Source organism: Protopterus annectens, chromosome 11.part0, assembly GCF_019279795.1.
Source record: "Protopterus annectens isolate FY-2018-M chromosome 11.part0, PAN1.0, whole genome shotgun sequence".
NCBI lineage: Eukaryota > Metazoa > Chordata > Ceratodontiformes > Protopteridae > Protopterus > Protopterus annectens.
This window is the reverse complement of record NC_056745.1, coordinates 1,117,828,830-1,117,849,196: the sequence shown is the minus strand read 5'-3', so window position 1 is coordinate 1,117,849,196 and position 20,367 is coordinate 1,117,828,830.

Here is a 20,367-nt window from a genome sequence, read left to right as displayed (position 1 = left end):
GCCGAGTGTAATGATCAGTGATTTATGAGGGCATGAACAAAAGGAAGAATATACATCAGGGATGTTCTATCAACTTGGGGGGAGGTGAGTCTGTGTGTGTGTGTGTGTGTGTGTGTGTGTGTGTGTGTGTGTGTGTGTGTGTGTGTGTGTGTGTGTGTGTGTGTGTGTGTGTGTGTGTGTGTGAGAGAGAGTGAATAGCAGAGTACCTGTGCCAACATGATGCATGAGATGATGGAGGCGCTTAATGCAGAAAAGTACTGGTTTGCATTCACAGAAACTATGCTTGATTCTGAAACTTGCAAAGTAGCTAATAACAAGATCTTTCATCAGTTAGGATAATACGTCTCCAAATCACATTTTCTGTAACAGCGGAAACAGTTAGACCGCAGCTGTTTCTGCCAGCAGTGAGGTTTTTTCCTGAATCTCCAGGTCTACCTCTTTTGGTTTTTCAACTAATGCTGTTGTGGTAAGAGAGAAAAATCTAATTTCTCAATATAAAATGAAGCAATTCCATGAGGGTGCAACTGAACCATATTTTCACAGAAAATTATACTTGTAGTTCTAAACACACACCGGCTTGAAAACAAATGTATTTCTTCACTTTTGTAGATATATTTCTTAAGTTCTGGAAGAATTGTCCCTCTTTTTTTACATGTTGGTTATGAAAGGAGGCTCAATAAACCACATGCATGTGTATACGTATATACAGACACACTTTGGTCTGACTTCCATAATATCTATATTCCAATTGAATTATCAGGAAAAATGCAAATCATTATAGCTAGTTTAAAGCCATATGCCCACATATAGCAACCTGCCTCTGTCTTTTCACTAATTTCCTTCTCCTATCATGCACATATACTTTCCAATACTTATAATTATAGGATTAGGGTCTCATTGCTCATTGCTCACCATAACCAAGTTTATGTGTTTGAGAAATAGATACTAAGAAATTAACCTGAAGAGTTAAGCTGGTGAAGTGAATTTCTTGGAATCTATTTTGTGGGCACTTAACCTGAAGGTATGACTGGGGAATCGGTCGTAATTGTTTGTAATGCGTTTGTTTAAGTGTCCAGTGTGTTATCTGTTTTCAAAGACAGTGAAAGTGTGCAAAATGTCTCAATTGTAGCTCTCAGCCTCTTGCATGCAGGAACAAAGCAGATAATAATCAGGGATAAAAGCTTGAAATTATGGACTCTTTTAACATATTGGTACTTTTGACTTTGAAAGCTGGCAAAATATAGGAACTTAAATTATTATGCATTGTCTGAAAAAAGGTAGTCTCTAATGTGATAAGTCTTTGTTTATTATAAAATTATCAGCTTTAGGAGGGACGGAGAAATTTTTCAAGCTTAACTGAGGGACAATTAAGAGTTAGCAAACAGATTTTAAAGCTGTTGGCTGATTAGCAGTGCATTTCAGTTCTGTCTGTGGTTTGTTTGGTGGCACATTGAGTGCTACAGCTTTTAAAGCTGTCAGTAGGTTTCCAGTGCAAGTTGTGTGGTGCTTGGTGTCTGTGTGATAGGACAAGGCTGGCTAATACACCAAGGTTCCTATATGAGAACCTTCTCTAATGCATTTATTATGAAGAGGTTCTCATGTATGAACCTCAGTATTACAAGATTATTTTTCTCATTATTTCTGATTTTCAAACAGAAAGCTCCATGTTTAATATCATTAATTGCCTTTTATAAGATTCCTTGTTTTGTATCTTATTTTCAAGACATTACGTTTTCTGTATGATATGTAAAGCTGATGTATTTATTTTCTTACAATCCATACTGTTGATAAACAATACCCTTATGAATGCACAGAGGTCCTCAGTCCCTGATCCCCATCTGTTTCTCCACACATTTGGTATCTTACTTTCATGTATTTAGACAGGATCCCTAAATTCACTAGAGAACTGCATTTCAACGGTTGTGCCCAAGGATTTGGTGTGGTTTAGTAGCTGCAATGTATTGTTGCTTATCTGCACAGAAGGAATAACTAGTCCCAGGTGTACTGTAGGTGCTACTATTTGTATTACAAACATAACTGAATCCAGCACTAGGCAGCCAAGGCAGTCTTCTAGCACCCACTCACTAGGAGGGGGGGCTGCTGGCCAGGAGATTTATTTTTTAATTTAAAAAGATTACTAAGGGCTTTCTTCTTTTAAGAACACCCTTTGCATCCTTGCATCCATTCACACAGATGCAACAGGTGTGTACAGTCTGTTTGTCGTAATCTTTTTTGTCTGTGCAATGTCTTATTTACATCTTCATCTTCTGCGCACATGGAATTTGAGTACCAGAAGACCTTTGGACTTCAGACATGGACAGGCAAGTAAGAGAGGTGTGTATCTGTGTGTGTCTGTGTAAGAGGTGGGTAGGTGTCTGTGTGTAGGGAGGACCCCTATCCATTACCCTGCCTAGGGCCCCATTTGACCATGATCTGGCTCTGATTGCAAAACTCAATGCAACTTGGAATTGACACGTATCTTGTTTAGAAGAGCTTAATTTAGTATACCAATGTATTGTTAGTGAAGTCAGTACTCCTTGACACTGGGGTAAAAGCATATCCTTGCTCTGCCCATCTCTAGGTTATTTGTTCACAAAGTATAAGGGAACAACCTGTCATGGTAATGTAAGGCTAGGCTTCTTATGATCCTTGTAGATCTTTAGATTTAAGTACCTGTGAACCTCTAAATCCTGAGGGTGAGTCCAAAAGAACATAAGCATGTTATGCAAGGTCAAAAAAGTGTGTGTGTGTGTGTGTGTGTGTCTGGGGCGCATAGTTTGAAAGCTGCCCAGTGCCTAAGGTGCACATAATCTTTCACATTACTTTTCTTATGTTTATGTGCACTCCATGGTTTAGTGATTTGTACATGGGACAACTGTACCAGTGGCACTGAGCCTGAGTCCTACAGGCTTCTGTTTCACAAGGTCAAGTAGCTGAGATTACATTACATCATCAGTAGATTTGCTGCATCAATTTGCAGCAGAGCAAGCCACCCTGTGGTGTGAACCTTGACTATAGATGATGGTCACTGTTGATGTGATACCTCAACTACGTGTGAACGTGGGAGTTATAGATAGATGGATGGATGGATCGGTAATATTGCAACTTGAATGCAGACTGGCTAGAAGCCTCATGCACATAATTCTTTTAAACAGTCTCTGCTTTCTGGAAGTTGTCTGTCAGTGTATATGAGGCAATATATTTTGAAGCTGCTCTGATGTATTCACCTTATTCATTCTAAAGTAATACTTTTATTCTGTGATTTAAAGGAGCTGTCTTAAATTCTTTGAGTATTACGGTAATTAAAAAAAAAACATGTTTACAGTAGATATCACATAGAACAGTTCTTACCTTTCATGACAGTGTGTTTTCTAAAGATAAGAATGCCTGTGTGCCAGTGGTGCAGGGGATAAAGTTCTTACTGTTACCCACACAACTTGAACTTAACTAGCTGTGTCAGCCCTTGATGGTGCTAATAAGAAGAATGGGTTGGCCCATCCTGGACTGGGAAAAGAATAGAGCTGACTGTACACACTACCATTATCCCTCAGAGGACGGGAGGTGAAGTAGTGGGATAGCCTGGGGGTGGATGTCATGCTTACAAGGCCACTGCTAGGTGTTAGCCATCATAATGAGTGTTGTAGAAGTACACTTTCACATGGGGGGCATTGTGGACCACATTAGGGTTGTGGTTCATATACGCCCCCCTGCACAAGGGTATAGAATTATACACTCCTAGTACTATAATACAGTTCCTGTGTTTCAAGTAATCCTGACAAAAATAACTGATAAGCACAAAGCAACTGGCAAGATTCGAAAATGGAAATAACACAACCATTTCAGAAAGCCCTCTGGATGGACAACTGATAAGGTCAGTACTCTCATAGACATTGTATTTTACTTATTTTAGTGGTCCCTGTGCAGTGGGTAAAGCAGGAATAGAATTCCATTAAGTATCCAAAAGAATTGGTTCCTTTGCAGTTGGCATGGATGATTAGGGTTTTGAGCTATTAATGAGATGCTTCTGCTGTCAAGGGTACAGGGTTTGATTCCTTTCACCTCCATTTGCCTACTGTATGAGTGTGAGCAAGTCCCTTGACCAGGCAATGTTGCTGTGTTCTCCCCTGAAAAGGATCATTTTTGGTCTGTGGGCTTACCCCTTTTGCAAACATATAACATAAAGTAAAAATAAGCCCAGAAAAGACAGACGAGAACCCAAAATACAGATGGTATAATTCAGGACAAACGTGTTCCAGAGTGCTGCGTGTTTTAGTGGATGATGTGGAGGTCCATACTACATTGATTCATGAAGGAATTTCCTAAAATGGGAGAAAGAAGGGATAAAACAGTTAAATGACCAAAGCCCATGGCAAACAGATGTTAGCAAAGGAACATTCTTTCCCAAAGACTGAAAGAATGAGGTACAGATGGGTATATTTCAGCCCAGACAGAGAAATAACCCCAGTGGAATGATTACAGGTGGCTTTCATGATCCCTTTAATTTTATGGTGATGTTCTTGTCAGTTGACTAACCCTACTTGAGAAGTTCTCCAGTAAAGGTGGTTACTTTTGTATATTGCTAAAACTTTCTGTTGATCAGGCAAGGGGTATTGAGAGTAAATTTTGCTCCTTATAAATCTTTACCAAAAGGTGAGAGATCAGTGGGTAGGAGAGGGAGGATATACAAGAATCTTGCCTTCTAATTCGCTGAGAAATGTCTACCTTCATTCCACCTTTTCTTCCTGGAGGATGAAACACTGTAGCATATTGTCTGAAACAAAAAAAGGCTGTTGTCTATTATTTTGTCAGCTTTGAATGTTATCCTTCTAAACACAACTTATTTCCTTGGAAAAAAAAGTTAAAACTGCCAGCCCTTCACTGCAATATATTTAAGTAGGTGTATTTCTGAGTCCATATCCATTAGGTTTCTGAAATTATTTTACTTTTTCTTCTGTCACTGGTAACTGTAGAATTACTCAAAGAATCTCTAGTTCTAAACCTTCTTCATGCTTCTGTGGTAATTGCACTGTACTCTTTCTGCCATATGTAGTTCTTTGCCTGGTTGGTTCAGGTTATATTTCTTCAGATTGGGTAACATTCCTTGCAATGCCTTTTTTAATATGTTTATAAGAAATTGCAGTCCGTTTTGACTTCATCTTCATGTTTATTAAAGTGCTTATTCTTAAGCACTTCACAAAACTAGTATCAAATAAAAAAAAAAAACAAGTAGCACAAACATAAACTGAGCTTAGATTCACCCTGCATATATTCACTTGAGTAACAATTCAATTTACAGTTAAGCATCATATGTAAACTTGTATCTGTACTAATAGGATTTCAGATATAATGTTAATACCTACAGTTATTGCAAATAAATCAGACTTTTTTTTGGAAAAGGGGCGGTTAGAATAGACAGCAATTCATAATTAACCAGCCAATGGTCAATAGTTAGTGTACAGAAGCGCAGACACATACTGTTCATATTAGTCTCCTTGGTGACAAACTCAAAACTTAAAAATAAAAAAAAACAAGGAAAAACAGAACAGAGAATTAATGCACCAGTGATTGCTGACCAACAAAATTCAACATGAACTCATAACAAACAATTCTCTTCTACTACTAAGTCACCAGTGGCATTAACTCATTAGAAGTTTTCAGAGCCAAGTCCCTGAACATAGTGTTGTACTGTCCTTAGTTCCTTCAACAAATGGGGATCATGACATACCTAACAACAATGTTTCCACTTTTAGAATCTACCTAAAGAATAGCTCAGGTTTTCTAATTGTATAATAGTTTTATAGCGCAAGGGACTAAAACCCAATTTGCCTTGGAGTCTACTCACATCAAAAAGCTATTAGAGGATACAAACTTCCACCCTTACTTGAAGACTAGTTTGACCTTGAAAACTGTGAAACAGTAAAATCCTAGAGTCCGTCACTAGAGCTGTGGATGAAGGTAAGGTGGTTCATACATACAGCCTACCTTGATCTGACCAAGGCCTTTGATACCATTCCCCACTCAGGAATCCTAGAAAAACTCACTAAGCTAGGCATCCACCCCTATATCATTAGGTGGGTTGCAAACTGGCTCACAGATGGAACCCAGAGTGTGAAAGTAGCTGACTGCAAGTCAGACTGTCGACCAGTCACAAGTGGAGTTCCACAGGGTTAGGTCCTGGGTTCTCTCCTGTTTGGTATCTACTTCTCTGAAGTCCAGGTCAACACAAAGGGATTCTGGCTGACAAAGTTCGCAGATGATTGCAAGTTAGGAGCCATAATTAATTCCCCAAGTGATGTTGACATCCTACAGAAAGGCCTCACTGAGACCAATGACTGGTGTCAGAACCATGACCTTAAGCTCACTGCCAAAAAATGTGTCATCCCCTTTGGGGGAAAAACCCAGTTCCCATGAATTACCACATCAATGGCAGTCCACTGAACACAGAAGGTGTCATAAGAGATCTGGGAATGCAGGTTGACAGCAACCTGTCTTTTGACCACCACACTGCCACTGTGGTCAGAAAGTCCTATGTGGCACATCTCATTACTAAGGGTTTTGCATCCAGGAAGAGAGAGGTCATTGTCCCCCTCTACTCTTCCCTTATTAGGCCAGTCATCGAGTACAATGCCCCATTTGGCATGTATCTCACTAGACACCTACAACAACTGGAGAGGCCACAAAAATACCTCATAAAGAGGATCTTAGGCCCTAAACACTTGTCCTCTATGGACAGACTCAAAAAAACTCCAACTATTCTCTGTCTCATATTGCCTATTTTGAGGCGATCTCTGCTTGACTTACAAAGCCATGTCTGACCCAGCTCTGTTAGAAATGCTACATTTAATGAAATCCCAATCCCTCCGCACTACACGCTCCAGAGACCTCGACCTCATTACCACAGTCAACAGAACAAGCTGGAGGGACAGATTCATAACCCAGAGACTGCCCATGCTATGGAATAGACTTCCCATACATGTCAGGCAGAGCACCTCACTGGCCCTCTTCAAGAGTAATCTTGAGGAGTGTATAGGAAATAGAAAATTCACCCGGGGATCACTCCAGTTGCTCTACTCGACAGAGGCACTGGGAACTAAGGTCGGGTGGCACGATGCTAGGGTAATCCTATGGGCTAGGCTTGTAAAGGCTCCAGGGCCGTTAGCCTAGTACACACCTATGACATGTTATACCTCATACCAGTAATGTAATTTATTGTAATCCATGATCTTTTAAACACAAAATCATTATCTTTAGTAGGGGCAGAGAAACATTTCAGACTTAAATCAGGTACAGTTAAGGGTTATATAAACAGATTTTTACAGTCGTCTAATTAGTGGTGAAGTTCAGTTCAGGCTGTGATTTGTTTGGCAGCACAGTGTGTTACAACTTTCAAAGCTGTTAGTATGTTTTTAGTACCTTTCTGTGGTGCTTGCTGTCTGTGTGTATGCCAGAGCTGGCTAATACGCCAAGGTCATACATATGAACAGTACTATAATAGACTTGCATGGGGTGAGGTTCTTATGCACAAATCTCAGTATTACAAGGTTGTTTTTTTTTTCCTTTATTTTTGTTTGCAAACAACAAGCTTACATGTATTATATCATTATAATGTCTTTACAAGACGTTATCCATGTTACCTGTATGTTATATGTTATGTCCAACTTCCTGATTTCTTTTCTTACTAACCATTATATTCTTGATAAACAGTTCACTTGTATGCAGAGGTCATCAGTCCCTTGGTGCCCCCATGTTTCTCCACATATTTAGTATCTTGTTTTCATGGATTTAGACAGGATGCACAAATTCACTAGAAAACTGCATTTCAGTGGTTGTGTGTAATGATTTGGTGTGGTTTAGCAGCTGGAATGTATTGTTGCTGACCTGACACTGAAAGCATAAGTTGTCCAGGATTTCTGTAGCTGCTACTATTTGTAATACAAAACTATATGTAACTTGGAGTTGACATGTATCTTGTTTAGAAGAACTTGATTTAATGTACCAATGTAGTACAGACAACTTTCAGTGTTGTATGATCCCTAACAAGTACTCGTTTCTTCTCATTTTCCTCCTGACTCCTCTTTTGCTGGGCTTTTACTTTGCTGCTGAAGTATTCTTTGTATCCTGCACACTGATGTTGCAAAATTACGGGACGAGCTACTCCTGAACCTTTTACTATATTTTTATTTCACTATATTTTGATAGTTTGAGTTCTGTCTTACATGCCCTCCTTCTGATTTCACGACACGAACTACAAAATAATCCAAACTACTGCTACAGGTCTGGAAAGTAATGGCATTCAGCAGAAAAGCTAGCCATTTCTTCAGTAAACGTTATTTCAATAAAAATAAGTGCTTTCGTTCACTTAAACCATATATGAACTTCTTCAGACTCTTCACCCACAGTAACAGCTTTGTTTAAAAAGACTCTGGTACAGTGATGCAATCATTACATCACTTCCTCAAGTGTCTTAAAGGTCCAGGTACCATTTTCTTTAAAACATTTTTTTAAACACATTTTAAATATAAAACAAAGACATGTACAAGACCAAACTACCTTATTATTTAAATAACTTGTTTTAAACAAAAGGTAGTCAACACTTACTTAAAATATTATTTATCTAGTCAATGCTTTTAATGCTAAAATAAGTTTCATACTGCAGCAGTCCTTTAACCCTGGTAAAAGTAAGCATTAAAAATTAGTTGCCGTACTAACTCTTTCTTTTGCAAATAAAGTTCCCAAGGCCCTCCCCTCACCTTTACTGGGACATGATCCGTGACCAAATATGCAAAAAAATTATACTTATTCATGTTCACATGTTTAGCTAAGACATTAGATAAATTCATGTTTTTAATACTGTATTCATGTTCATAGATACAGTCTTTAAGTTTGCACTGGTCATTGAAGTGCTGGTCTCTAGGAGAGTGCCCTTTCAGGAGACAGGTGGTATTCCTGAGCTTTTCTCTCCACAAACAAATTCACTTTGCTCTCTTTTTTATACTGTCCAAGTTCTTTTAATGCTATTCATTCCATATGTTTTTTACTTCCTGAACTTGAGTGAACATCATGGAGAGCATAATCTACAGATTCCGAATTTGTTTTGCATTTTAACTGTCAGATTGAAGAATTTTATGAGTGTGTTTTGCATTTTCTACAAGCAGCATTGCAGATAGTATTCGATTTATTAAAATGATATAGTGTATTGTGTTACATGTTACATACTCCTGCTGTAGATCTCCTGTAGCTGTCAGCAGAGGTCATTTTTATAATGTCCCCTTGTATACTGAGCATATTCTAAATGTTCTAGGCCAATTCTCTAAATCCCTCCTCATCTCTTCCTACCCGCTGATGGTGCAGTTTTGGTCAGTGACAATAGCAGTGATGCACTATCAAATACACAGTACTCCACAACGATGTTTGATAATGTAAACTAGCCGATCAAAAAAAAAGTTAAATATATTTTGTGAGGAAGGCAAGCCTCCCTGCACCCCCTACACCTGTAGTAATTATATATACCCAGTCTGAGATTGCAGTATGGTGGGGGGGGGGGGGATAAATTCCTTGATTCCCACTGTGCAATGATCCCTCATAGAAATAAAAGCAAGTAGATGCGATCAGCTGATTGTCTGTCAGCTGTGCTGTTTTTTTTTTTTTTTCAGTTTGACAATTGGAACTCTCAACTAATTGTCAGTAACCTGTGCCACAACTCTATGCTGCACAAAACTCTCTGCTGCACAAAACTTTAATGTGCTATTACCACAACCATACCCTACTATAATCTGCTCTGTCATCTCATCTTCTTTATCTCCCTTAATGTTCATGTTTCACTGTTGCAGCCATCACCTGTGGGTTATCCCTGCTGTGGTAGCTCTCGGTCGGCCTGAATACCAGAGTCAGTGGTTTTCTGCATCGGCTGCTGTCGCTTGCTGGCCAGCGTCAGGTTGTCAGTGCTATAAGGGAAGGCAGCCGACACCATTACATCAGTCTTTCTTGCTATGGATCCCATAGCAGAAGCAGTTCGCAAGTGTGCCAGTCGGTCACTACCAGAGTTTGAAATTACAGCTGAAAACGTCTAAAGCTAAGTGCCACGTTGGAGTTCCTTTTTTTCTTGCACATTGTCTCGCCTGTGGAAAGCAAATACCCCACCGAGACGTCCATTCATACTTTGTCACTTGTTTAGGCTCAGATTATGATGTTCCCCCATTGCCGATTCTGTGCCTTCTTTAATGTGAGAACTGTTCATTGTCGAGCTCTTATTGTAGCTGGAATGACGTCCATCAGCCAACAAAACAGACATTCCGAAAAAAAATAAAGATAGAGACAGACCACACAAGGCTAAGCCTTCTGACTACTCTACTGCTAATCAGGTCGCTAGTTCTCCGGAATTCAGTGAGGTGCCTTTACAGCCCCTGATGCCTGATTAGATACCTTCGCAGGCCTCTACTAGGACTCTTTCGGAGTCCGGTATGCCACAGAAATCTTCTTCGTCTTCCGAGCCTTTGGTTGTCTCTGCCTTGGTTGGGTCTGGAGCTGTGACAAAGGCACTGGCTTCCGAGGAGGTTTTTCGCACTACCGAATCTAGACAAAAACAAACTGCTTCTCCTCGGACTACTATTTCTCTCGGACCAATGGATACTCTTAGGCCTAGAAACAAGGTCACCTCTAGCCACCATTTTACTCCTGCTCCACCACCCCAAGCTCAAATTTAAAATGGCTGAGGATCTTATCACCCTTATCAGGGATAGTCAGGCCACAACTTCTAAAAGGAAAAGAGACCTTTCCCCTGAAATACTGACAGAACAGGATTCTGATTATTCAGATTTTGAAGAGGAACAACCTCTGAGTTCTTATGAGGATTCGGATGCAGAGGAATCCATTCCTTCTGCCTCCCCACCAGAAGATCTTTCCTTTGGGGAAATCCTTCACACCTTCAGGGAACATTTCCACTGGGAATCCCAAGACTTCCCTCAGTCTAAGAAAAGACGTAAGAGTTTCTAGACCTGCCCCAGCACAGACCCTTGGCCATCCCTCCAGTCTTAGAAGTGGTTGATGATGTCTTCCATGAATCCAGCTTAACTCCCGACGCCCTCCCACCTGCTCCCAGAGTACCGGATTCACACAAATACCTGTACAGAAATCCTGCTGCAGACCCATGAGTCATTACATAGGGACCGAAAAGAGCTTAGGCTAGTTCTGCAAAGAGTCCTATTCCTTCTGACAAGGACTCCAGAGATCTGGACAGATGGGGTAACAAAATGTATACACCTCTGCAACCTTAGCTATCAGAGCACTCAACTGTCAGTTCCACATGTTAAAATACTGCAACCTTAGCTATCAGAGCACTCAACTGTCAGTTCCACATGTTAAAATATCAACAACACACTTTTTGGAACTATTAAAACAAAATATTTCAACCTTTCCTGACTGTCCCAGTTTGAAAGAGTTAGCAGATTTACTGCACTGTACTTGTCAAGTGGCTTGGCCAAACAGTCATTACACTGTGGATATGGTGCCCTAGATGTCTCAAGCAGGGCAGCAGTGTCAGGATCTGTCACTAGGAGACATGCATGGTTGAAGGAACAACCTCTCCCTGATCATGTCAAAGATTTCCTAGGTTCAGCAGCAATTTTACCTCAAAACACTGGTCCTTTCCTGCACCTAGCAGATAGGGGCACGGTAGGCCCCGCAGGGACAGACCACCCAGACTCCTATCTCCGGGACAGCAGAGAACCAAACAGTGGACCACTTCCGCTCCAAAGGCAGGGAGTTCTAAGCCAAGCGTCTATGTCAAGCACTCGCAGTGACTCTCCTGCCCTCTTTTCACTCACCAAAAACTAGGAGGATGGCTCTCCCTCTGCAAAGAAAATTGGCTTCCTGTAACAAAGGACCGATGGGTCTTAAAGATAATTTTTCGGGGATACAAATTCTCCTTCAACAAACTCCCAATTCCAAGAGGGTACCCAGACTTCCCTTCAAATCAGTGGGCAGAGGCATTGAAACAAGTCCAGACTCTCGTATCCCAAGGGGCAGTAGAACCTGTCCCCGCAGGTCAAACAGGCAAAGGCTTTTATTCCAGACTATTCCTTCTTCCCAGAAAAGAGGGCACTTGGCCCCACATCCTGGATCTATCCATTCTGAACACCTTCCTGGTGGTCCCCAAATTCAAATGCTAACTTTGCAGCAGCTGCTGCCTATGCTGACAAAAAATGCCTGGTTAGTTACCCTAGATGTAAAAGATTCCTACCTCCACATCCCCATTAGGGAATCCTGCAGGAAATTCCTTCACCTCAGAGCAGGCTTGCAACACTTTTTCAGTTCTCTGCACTGCCCTTTGGCTTATCTACTGCTCTCAGGGTATTCACCAAATGCTTAGCTCTGGCCATAGCCTTTTGCAGACAGAAAAATATACAGATTTACCCTTATCTGGATGACTGCCTCATTCAGGCAGATTGCAAAGAAAAGCTCCTCAAAACCCTGCTAACCTCCTTAGGGTACACCATCAATGATAAGAAATTAATGCAAACACCCTCCAGGAAGATAATTTTTTTGGGAGCACTGCTGGACACAGCATCCCAAATGGCCTTCCTATCCCCAGAAAAGCAGAGCTTCCTGCCTCTCTGTTTTACCCAGCTGGCTTCCAGAAGTCACCTCATTGTGTGGACGTTCCTGCAAGCCTTGGGGTACATGGCATCTTGCATCCTTCTAATTCCTCTTGCCAGGCTTCACATGAGAACTTCAGTGGTACCTAAAGAACATTTGTTGTCAGCACTCTCAACCTCTAGAGACCTCTCACCCTTTGATCCCCTGTATAAGGGCCGATTTTTTTTTTGTGGGCAGGGGCCTGTGCCCAGAAACAAGGGTCTTTCCTTCACCCTCTGCCCAACTGAGCAGACCATTACCACTGAAGCCTCAGGCATTACTTGGGGCGCTCACCTAGAAAGCAGGTGCACCCAAGGTCTTTGGGATGCCCAGCACCTTCCCCTTACACATCAACCAGAAGGAATTGATGGCAGTGCAAAAGGCTCTGACATCTTTCAAACCCCATCTCAAGCCAGGGGTGCTCTTTATCAAAACAGACAACACCACAGTAATGTGGTACATCAACAAACAGGGAGGGACCCAATCTTAACCTCTGTGCAGGCTAGCCATGAACCTCCGGCTGACAGCCTCTTCCATGGGATTATACCCAATAGCCCAATACCTACCAGGGATCAACAACACCCTGACAGACCACTCAAGCAGAAACTTACTGGACCCGCACGAATGGCATCTCCACAGAAAATCTTTTTACAAATCACTCAGGCGTGGGGGACGCCGGAGGTAGATCTCTTTGCTTACCAGGGAGTATCACCACCTAGCATGGAAGGTGGATGTCTTGACCTTCCTCTGGAACACCCTCTTTGTGTACACATTCCCTCCTCTGCCTCTTATTCCCAAGGTACTGGTCAAAATAAGGGAGGAGAGACCAAAGGCCATCCTCATTGCTCCAGATTGGCCCAGACAAAATTTGTACCCCTTACTGCGCAGCCTGACCTTAGAACTTCCCAGGCAGCTTCCCCTGATCTCAGACCTCTTAACTCAGGGGGAGGGGGAATGCTGCACACAGACTTGCAGACTCTCAGACTATCAGCATGGCTAATACTCTAAGGGCAAACAAGGGGTCACTGTTAAGTAAACAGGTCCTAGACATTATTACAGAGGCCAGAAGACCCAGCACCAGAAAATCTTACGCAGGCAAATGGAAAAAGATTCTGCTCCTGGAGCCAGTCCAGAGGGGGCAATACCTCACAACCTTCTATCCCACCTAGCAGAGCTAATAGTGGCCTCCCCTTCTCCTCTATTAAAATCCACGCCTCAACTATTTCAGCTCATTTTGATAAAGAACAAACCCTTTCCTCCCATCCTTTGATTTAAACAATTCCTCAGAGGGGCTTCTAATATCTGACCTCCAATAAGGCCACCCACTCCAGCCTGGGACCTGAATCATGTTTTGGAAAAACTAACCTTACCACCCTTCGAACTTGTTGCTTCAGAAGAACTAAGATACCTCTCCTGGAAGACTGCTCTTCTTCTAGGTATCACCTCAGCTGGAAAGGTTTCAGAACTTCAGGCACTGATGGCCATTGAGCCCTTTATCATTTTCCATGCAGACAGGGTCTCCCTGGGGACTAATCCCTCCTTTGTGCCCAAGGTAGCATCTAATGTAACTCTCAGCCAAGCCATGCATCTACCCACCTTCTTTCCTAACCCTCAAAACAAGGGGGAAAGAATTCTGCACTCACTGGACATGCACAGACGGCTCAGATACTGTCTGGACCGTACTAACCCCTTCAAGAAAACAGACCAACTACTTGTCAGATTTGCCCCAGGGGCAGAGTGGAAGCCCATTTTTCAAACAAACCATTTCCAAATGGATATCACACTGTATCCATTTCTTCTACAGATCACATGGGGAACCCCCCCCAAGTCTATTAGAACCCATTCCACTAGGGCAGCCTCCACTTCCACAGCATTCCTCAGAGGAGTTCCCACCAGGGATATCCTGGAAGCTGCCACCTTTACCAAGCATTACCACCTACCTCTATTTTCTAAGGCTAGGGCAGGATTTGCCTCTGCAGTTCTGCAGGGCATGCTGACCCATTCCTACGTCTCTTACTAATCCTACCACCGCTCTCCTCAGCTTTGGGTATCCTCCCACAGGTGATAACTGCAGTAGTGAACACGAAGAACATAGTACAGTTGTGTACATTTATCATAAATGTAGATGTTTGAGTGTATTCACTGTTGCAGTCCTGGTTTCCCACCCTCCTTCCCCCTTGTATCTTATTTCTTTAGGGAGACTTAAGTTTCTAACAGTGACTTTTAGCCACCAGGACCACTTTACCAAATACTGGGGTGGCTGACTGGTTAGATTACCTTTCTGGTAGCTGGAGTAAGGAAGTGAGTATATCTATACAAGAGACCTAGTTTCTGATGTTTTTTTTTAATAGTCTTATTTATATGGATGTCGAATTTTAGATGGTCGATGATGACACCAAGGAGCTTCATGTGAGATACGATTTCAATGGATGTGTTTTTTTGGGTTAGTATAGTAAAGGAAGAATTATCAATGGTGGAACTTCTGGAAGGAGTAAATATCATTAGTTTGGCTTTGGTCGCGTTTAGGGCAAGGTGGTTGTTCTGCATCCAAGTTTCAGTTTTTGAAAAGGCTAATTGAGTTTTTAATATTAAGTCAGAGGGGGTGTCAGCAGTACAGATGATAGTGGAGTCATCTGCGTACTGAATTACAGAGGAATTTGGAATGGAGAGATGAAAGTTGTTAATGAAAATGTTGAAAAGAAGGGGTTCTAGTACAGATCCTTGGGGTACACCGGTGGAGGTATGTAGAAAGGATGATATAGAGGATTTCCATTTCACAGCTTGGACTCTTTCAGAAAGGTAACTAGAGAACCAAGACAGTGCTGAGGGAGAAAGGTTGAGAGTGGAAAGTTGTGATAAGAGTATGGGATGAGAGACCGTGTCAAAGGCTTTGGATAGGTCTAGAAATAAGGAAGATACTAGTTTGCCATTGTCACGGGCCTGGTTGATGGATTCAAGGAAGGATAGAAGAGCTGTAGTGGTACTATGGCCAGGGTGGAAACCATGTTGGGTGGGGGTGAGGACGTTATTGTGGATGAGATGTGACATTAGTTGGGTATGAATACATTTTTCTAGTATTTTTGAGAGTGGGGAGAGAATAGCAATTGGCCTAAAGTTGGTGGTTTATACTTTTTACCACCCTTGTGGAGTGGAATGATTAATGCCTGTTTCCAGACAGATGGGATGTGGGATTCTTGGATGGACCGGTTTATTAAAATGGAGACAGGTAGGGGTAGGGCTATGCTGTTGGCTGCAAGTTTGAGGAAATAAGGGGGTAGGTAGTCCGGTGCAGAAGAGCAAAGTTTTAGTTGGGATATGATGCTTGTGGGAGCAGGGTTGAGTGTGAAGGAGGGTGGAGTTTGTATGCTGTCAGAAGGATGTGATGAGGGTGGGGAAGGACGTGGTTATGCAGTCCACAAGGAAGGAGTTGATTAATGTGGCAGTGTCAAGTTCAGAGAGATTTGGGTTGGGGCAGGGGTTGTCTTTGTTTCCAGGATGGAGGAGAGAAGAGATAGTATTCCAGAATTGTTTAGGGTTGGAGGAGTGTGCTGATTGAAGTTTGGTGTAGTAGGAATTAAGTATCATGACTTGTTTAGTTTCTTTGGATAACCAAGGAGATATTTTAGAGTTGACTCATTTGGTTCTAAGAGGAGCATGGTAGTTGAGTAGATTTAGAAAGGTTTCATTGAAGTAGATGATAGCATTGTTGAGGGGCAGTGTTTTTAAGGGGTTCCAGTTGATTAGGCTTAAGCAGTCATTAAATATTTGAAGGTTGAACTTTAGGTTGCGGGTTTGGACCCGTAGGATGACAAATGACCCCCTGGAAAGGGGGTCCTTATTTACTAAGCATGTAGTCCAGGAGACTACTAAGGAGCCTAGCCCAAATTCTTAATTGCGCCAAAGCAGAGTTGCTCAGAGTTGCTCAAAAAGTATCATCAAAGGAGTAAACTGATCCAGGAAATTTCTAAAATTTTTCAGCTCTCCTTTTCCAAAATTTCTAATGGGAGTCTGTAATTCCTCACCCAGTTTTGGAAAAAAAAAACAGAATAAACTGTCTCAACAAAATGTAGGTAAGGAGACATTTAAGAAGAAATGGCAAGAGAATTCCAGAAACCAAGGACAGTCCAAGTCTGAATAACTATTCTAGAGACCTTGTGACCTCCTCCTGCCTGGCAGTCCCTTTTCACTTCTAGAAAGTCTGAATCTCCACTTTTTTCTCTTTGGCAACAGACTGCTTCAGGCAAATGAGTTCTGAAGATCATTCGTCAGGGTTACAGATGGCAATTGGAGGAAATTCACCCTTTCCAGGGGGGGGTCATTCCTCATCCTACGGGTCAGACTCTTTTGTCTACACTGGTTCTTTATCACATGCTGTCTCCAGGATTGATAGAACCAGATGTTCATCATGCATACAGCTGCAGTCATAACAGATGAGTTCTCCTGCCGTCAGGTGGGTCCTCGGTTGGCCAAATTCCAAAGTCTAGGTCCGGCGTCGGTTGTTGTCGCTTCTTCCCTGACGTCAGTGTGACAGGGGTATAAAAGAACCAGCCGACGCCATTTTCTTCAGTCTTTCTTGCCGCACGGTGCCCGAAGCAGAAGCAGTTCGCAAGTGCCTGTCAGCCAGCTCCTGAGATTACGAAAAATTTGGAACCGAAGTCTTCTTAAAAGCTAAGTACCCCGTTGGGGAAACTTTTTCTTGCCTCAGACCGATGTCACACAAAGTTAATAATTGTATTTCTTGTGGGAAGCAAATACTGCATAAGGATTTCCATTCCCTCTGTATACCTTGTTTAGGCCCAGACCACGACGTCTCGGTCTGTCGCTTTTGTGCTACATTCAACAAACACACTATTAAGCGTCAGGCGGAGTTCGCCTAGCATTATTTTGGGAAAGCATTTAACTATACTATGTCGTCGGATACTCCGACTCCGGTTTTGTCTAAAAAACACAAAGACAAGGACCGACACTCGAGGTCCGCGGCCTCTACCGACACCACGCCAAAGCCGACTACACTTGGTCCGGTTCTCAGCAAGGCGCCTATGCAGCCCTTGATTACCGATGACACATCTTTGGCGGTGTCTCCTGTACCCAAGGTCGCAGGCTCCTCGGCCCACACCCTGACTACAGATACCGAAGCCACGCTTGGCGTTGAAACACAGAATGTGGACAGGTCCACCTCCACTCAAGGTGTCTTCAGACCTTCCTCTTTCTCCAAGGCTTTCACCAAGTCTAAAGCTACCATGCACCCTAAGAGACCAGCTACACAGGGCCAATCTCCAGGCCCCATGCCTAAGAAACAGATGCTTAAAATGCCTGAGGATTTAATTACTCTAATCAGAGGTTCTCAGCCACCTCCGGACAAAAGACCCAGAGTGGAGGAAGATTCCCCCTCCTCAGATCAGGGCTCCATTATTTCAGAGCACTCTAATTATCAGGAACAGTCTTACTCCCCTTTTGAAGACTCTGATGCAGAGGAATCTATTCCTTCTGTATCCCCCCTGAGGATTACTCATTTGGTGAAACTCTGCATACCTTAAGGGAACACTTCCACTGGGAAGGCCAGGATTATTCAGATTCCAAGAAAAGGCTCAGGGAATTTCTTTTGTTACCCCAGCACAGGCCTCTGGCTATTCCTCCTGTCCTGGACATCCTAGATGATGTTTACTCGGAGGCCTGCCTTATCCCGGACTCTCTTCCTCCAGCTCAAGTTAAGCCTGACAGGTACTACAGGGTTCCTGACTCACACCAGTTTCTATACAAAAGCCATGCTGCTGACCTAGAAACCATCTCACAGAGGCCCAAGGGAGTTAAGGCCTCCTTTGCCAAAAACCCATTGCCTTGCGAGAGAGTCCAGATCCTTAGAAAGGTGGGGAAAAAAGGTATATACCTCGGCTACCTTATCCATGAGGGCCTTAAACTGTCAGTTTCATATGCTAAAATACCAACCGTTTCTGTTATCTCAATTGAAAAGTAAAATGTCACAACCTGAACAACCAGACATGAAGGAGTTGCAGGATTTGATGCATAGTGCAGAACAAGTGGGTAAACATACCTTACAATGTGGTTTTGATGCTCTAGAGGCCTCATGTAGAGCTGCTGTTACAGGCTCAGTCATACGTAGGCATGCCTGGCTCAAGGAACAAGCCTTGCCTGATCATGTCAAAGCTAAATTACTAGACGCCCCTCTTCAAAAGGATGTACTATTTGGGGCAAATGCTGAGGAAGTATTACGGAAAATGGAGGAAAAGGCTCAACGTTTTAGTAGAAATTGGCCTTTCATAAACTGGTCCTTTCCTGCCACAGACAGACCCCAAAGAGGCAGATACAGGCGCCCGAGGGGCAGAGGGCAAACACAAGGCTCGTACAGAGGCAGACAATGGCAAGCTCCTACACAAAGAAGTGGTGAGGACAACTCGCAATCTTTCAGAAAGCAAAACCAATGAATTTCCCCTTTGCATGCCAACCAGGTCTCAAATGGCAGCCCCCTTAGGAGGAAAGCTGGCACTATTCTCAAAAAATTGGCATATTGTCACAAAGGACAAATGGATCCTGAACATTATAAACAGAGGCTACAAATTCCATTTTCATACCCTTCCAAAAATGAAAGGCATGCCAAACCTGCCACACAATCAAAGGGCAGAGGCACAAAAGCAAATTTCAGATCTTATAAACATGAAAGCTATTCAAGAGGTACCTACGCACGAACAAGGTCAAGGTTTTTATTCCAGGCTATTTCTGGTACCAAGGAAGGGAAAAGATTGGAGACCTATTTTGGACCTATCCATCCTAAACACATTTCTACTCCTACCAAAATTCAAGATGCTCACTCTACAGCAACTTCTTCCCATACTGGGCAAGGAGTCTTGGCTGGAAACACTGGACCTCAAGGAGGCATACCTGCATGTCCCAATCAGACAAAATTGCAGAAGATACCTCAGATTTCTTGCAGGTTCAACCCATTATCAATTCTCTGCATTGCCCTTTGGTTTATCTACTGCGCCCAGAGTATTCACGAAATGCCTGGCATCAGTAATTGCCTACTGCAGACTTCAAGGGATACAAATATACCCTTATTTGGATGACTGCCTGATCCAAGCGGACAGCAAGCACATTCTTCTGAAACATCTGGCTTATGTAATAATGTTATTAAACTCTCTAGGATACACAGTCAACAAACAGAAATCAAGACTAATACCTTCTCGGAAGATAATTTTCCTGGGTGCCAATTTGGACACAAACACCCAGATGGCCTACCTCACGCCAGAGAAACAGGGGCAACTAATTCAATATTTCAGAACACTGGCAAATTGCAACCAGGCTGACTGCAAGGAAAATCCTGCAGGCTCTGGGATTCATGGCATCGTGCATCTTACTAATCCCATGTGCAAAGCTGCATATGAGAAAACTACAATGGTACCTAAAAAACATATGGTCTCAACACAGCCACAGTTTGGAAACAATAATACCACTAATTCCATGTCTGCAAAAGGAATTTCTGTAGTGGGCTCAAGCATGCCAAACAAACAGAGGTCTTCCATTCAGCAAGCCTCAAGCAAATCAAGTAATCACAACAGACGCCTCAGACTACGCCTGGGGGGCGCACATGACAGACCGGTGCATTCAGGGCAAATGGACCCAAAAAGAAAAGCACCTTCACATCAATCAAAAAGAAATGCTAGCAGTGATAAATGCTATTACAGCTTTCAAGGATCTTCTACAACCAGGTCAGCTATT